Source organism: Leptodactylus fuscus, chromosome 5, assembly GCF_031893055.1.
Source record: "Leptodactylus fuscus isolate aLepFus1 chromosome 5, aLepFus1.hap2, whole genome shotgun sequence".
Taxonomy (NCBI): Eukaryota; Metazoa; Chordata; class Amphibia; order Anura; family Leptodactylidae; genus Leptodactylus; species Leptodactylus fuscus.
In genome coordinates, this window is record NC_134269.1 from 55,062,820 (window position 1) to 55,067,481 (window position 4,662).

Below are 4,662 nucleotides of genomic sequence, written 5' to 3' on the forward strand. Positions count from 1 at the left end.
CCTGCCTCACTCCCTACTCACAGCCAATTGATAGCCTGGATGTCTTTCTCCAACCACAGGCTCCTTCACAGTCTCTCCAAGCACTGCAGGAATTAGTAACACTGCAGCGGAGTGGCTGACTGCAACAGCATGGGTTAAAGTTTTTAGGGAACTTTCTTGTGAGCATGTGTGTCATAGGAAGACGTACTATAAACACATACTGGTATTATTATGTGACCTAGTGAAAAAGGTTGTTTATCGTCTAAAGTCTCTTAAATGACCTTGGCAAAAATGTTAAGAAGTTTTCCACAAACATATAGTAGTTACATTTTATATTTATAGGTTTTTTTGTAGATTGCGAGTCCCATACAGGGATCACAATGTACTTTTTATTTCCCTATCAGTATGTCTTTGTAGTATGGTAGGAAATCCACACAAACACGGGGAGAACATACAAACTCCTTGCAGATGTTGTTCCTGGCAGGATTCAAGCCCAGGACTCCAGCACTGCAAGGCTGTAGTGCTAACCACTGAGCCACCGTGTTGCCCCATAGTTTTTTTTTTATTCGCAGAAAGTTGTACAACGTAAACATATTATAACTTGATAGTTATTACATTAGATAATATACACTACAATGAAGTAGGCTTACCTGCAGTGTTATAAAAAATAAGACATAACACATCATAAATAGTTCTGGAAAATGACAAACTTAGCTCTACTATGTATTTTCCAAAACAATCCGACATCTTCCAAGTACAGGATTTGCATATTTCCCAACTTTCAAGGGAAGGAGAAATGGGCAAACCTTGGCAAATTTACATATCTATAAAGTCACACTGCTAACACTATGCATTACCAAGAAATGTCCACTGTAATCCCGCTCAACCTCACATAGTCCCTTTGCACCCTCATAGAGTAACTGTGCCATACTCTGTAACAAAAAGTGATGAAACCACCTTAGGTCTCCTACACAGTATAATACCCAATTACAGCCCCCAGCACAGTACAGTGCCCCCCCCCCCACACACAGTAGAATTCCCAATTACTGCAACCCCATACCATACAGTGCCCACATACATAGTATCATGCACTATTAGTGCCCCAGTATGTGGTATAATAGCTCTATAGTGCCTCCACACAGTCTATTCCCCCACTTAGTGCCTCCATGTGGTATAATGACCTTGCCACACGGTGTAATGCCTTATATTTTACTGATAGTTTCTGATTAGCAATCTTTACCACCAATGGAGGTGGAGTAATGCTCCACCACCCATACTCATTATGGCTACTACAATCTCTTAGGCCCAGTTCACATCTGTGTCTGGTATTCTGTTTGGGGAGTCCACTTGGGGACACCCAAACAGAATACTGAACGCATTAAAAAGCGGTTAGCTAAGAAACCACATGGACCCCGTAGACTATAATGGGGTCCAGGAGTTTTCCACGAGGTGTCCGCACGAATCATGCGGAGAGAATAGTGCTGCTTCTCTCCACATGATTTGTGTGGACACTGCTTGGAAAGCACACATACCCAATTATAGTCTATGGGGTCCATGTGGTTTCTTAGCTAACCGCTTTTTAATGTGTTCAGTATTCTGTTTGGGTGTCCCCAAATGGACTCCCCAAACAGAATACCAGGCGCAGATATGAACCAGGCCTTATTAAGTTAGGGGCCAGTTTTTATGTTCTCATGAATGATTTGCATAACTGCATATGGATAACTTTATACCTTTATTTTCTATGGCATAGCATGGTCTTTAATGCAGACCTCACAACAATAAACTTTTGAAATTCTGAAAACTACTTACATATACAAATGTAATATACCATTATACAGTGCCTTAGTAAACCCATAGGTGACCACGGAACACATTGTCACACTAAGGGGCCTATTACACCAGCCAATGCAGGCAAGACCGATGGACAATAGACATGTTGACAGCATTTGTTTGCAGTTGACTTTTATATAGGTCAATACAATGTAAACAGGGAATTAAAAATCACTTACATACGGTAATACTTCCTCCCCCTTTCAGTTTTGGATATTACACAGGGCTATGCTATGTATTGCTGATAACCTTGTATCCTTTATACAGCATAAAAATACAGCTACCTGCTCAAGTGCGTCTTTGCATTTGTTGGCTGATTGTGAGCAGAATTAGGCTGGGTTTTCATAGTGTGGGATAAACCCAAGCACCCAAATCCTGCTCACCCACAGTGGACAATGGCCACACAAACTGGTAAGCTGCCATACCATGGAAACCTCAAGCAACTGCAGCACCCACAGTGTACGGCAAATATCAAAGATGATCACTAGACGCAGATTGTAGCAGATCCAGTCAGTTTAGTGAATGTCGGTTAATAGTTACTGTAGCTACTATAAGAAATGATTACAGCTTGGTTTAGGGTTTTGGCAGCAGTAAAATTGCACTTTTACGCAATAAAGTTATGTTCACTATGTCACTGACAAGGTTCACAACAGTATATAAGTGGTTTAGAAGACATTTTGGCGGTGGTCAACTAAAAAGGAATAATACACGTATTATCTGCACAGGTTGGTGGTACAGTGTAGTCCTGCAGAATGAACTATCCAACAACTTGTGTACCGGAACCATACTATACTGGCCTTGATTTTAGGTAAAATGCAGAATAAAGTTTGATATATCAAATGTTACACTGCTCCAATGCATTGACTTCAATTACCCGGAAGTTACACAAGGTGATGGTCGACACTTCAGTTCCCACAGTCCCTTGGTGCAGACAACACAAACTGTGCAGACAGTGCAGCCTCACCACAACATGGGTCACATAAATCCCCCATGGTACAATACCAAGGTGCAGCCACAGGTCCACCTCTCCCCTTGTACCTGTCCAGATGATTCTAGGTTCACATCTGTGCAAAAAGTCCTGTTTGCAGGAGTTTTCTCTCTGCATTTTTAAAGCGAAATGCGGAACCAAATCACTGAGTGGTGAGTTTATTCATATGGTTTAAACCTATAGGTGTCTGGAGTTTTATCCATTCACACTGAGTTTTCTGCCGCAGAATTTGCATCATAATCCACGCAGAAAAAAAGCCTCCCATTAACTTCAATGGGTTGCTTTTTCCACGAGCATCAGAACCCGCGCCAGAAAACTCCATGTGAATGGACCCTTAAAAATCTGAACATTAGGTGGATTATGGAAACCCAGCATGTGTGTCTATGGGATTACTTAGCACTGAAGGATTGCTCAGTTGTAGCAAACTGTAACTTGACACATTAAATGATATGTTTTATCTTAAAAAATTTAAAGAGGACCTTTCTTCAAATCGGGCCCATGCAGTTTTATATACTGCTGGAAAGCTGACAGTGTGCTGAATTCAGTGCACTGTCGGCTTTCCCGATCTGTGCCCAGTGTAAAGCGCTATCGGTCCCGCGACCGTAGCGCTTTAGTGTCAGAAGGGCGTTTCTGACTTTTAGCCAGGAACGTCCTTCTGCCTCGCGGCGCCTATCGCGCTGTACTGTGGAGCGGGGAGGAACACCCCCTCCCTCTGCTCACACAGCTCGTCCATAGACGAGTATTATCAGGAGCGGGAGGGGGGAGTTCCTCCCCGCTCCAAAGTACAGTGCGATAGGCGCTGCTGGGCAGAAGGGCGTCCCTGGCTAACAGTCAGAAACGCCCTTCTGACACTAAAGCGCTACGGTCTCGGGACCGATAGCGCTTTACACCGGGCACGGATCGGGAAAGCCGACAGTGCGCTGAATTCAGCGCACTGTCAGCTTTCCAGCAGTATATAAAACTGCATGGGCCCGATTTGATGAAAGGTCCTCTTTAAAGGGGTTGGCCACTTTCAGACCAATATTGACAAACAAATGTATAATAAAAAGATATACAATTTTCCGATATACTTTCTGTATCAATTCCTCACAGTTTTCTAGAGTTCGGCTTGCTCTTATTCATTCTGTTGCTTCTAGAGGATAAAACTCTGTCCATGGTCATGTGATTTACGGTCCATGGTCATGTGATGAGGACACAGGTGCACTGCTCGTTACCAGGCAGATGTCTGATTACTGTGCTATTACTGTAACAAGTGGCACCTGTGTACTCATCACATGACCATGGATCGTAAATCACATGACCATGGACTGTAAATCACATGACTATGGTCAGCCTTTTATCCACTAGAAGCAACAGAATAAATGACAACAAGCCGAACTCTAGAAAACCGTGAGGAATTGATACAGAAAGTATATTGGAAAATTGTATATCTTTTTATTGTACATTTGTTTGTCAATATTGGTCTGAAAGTGGCCAACCCCTTTAAGTTTCATCAAACTTTTTTTTAATTTGACATTTTCTTTGACTTTTCAATAACTTTTGTTGTGAATTTTCACACTGCAGCGAGTTATTAGATTCGTTATTATTCAGTTTATTCTTTTCATAAGGTCATGTACATACAGTGTATTGTTAATCGGAATTATAGTTCTTAAGTCTAAATTTGTTCTATGCTGTGCCAGATTTTACACTACAATAGGGGATTGTCTGTTAGGTACAAAGCAGTCTCTGGTACAATCAGTTTCTAGTCTTAAACAGACTGAATGCAACTTGTCAGTGACATGTAGTCTCATCGTAGACAACCACTCTAATACCAGCTGATACCGAAGACTCTGGCCATTGAAACCTCCAATGAACAGCTGATTCTG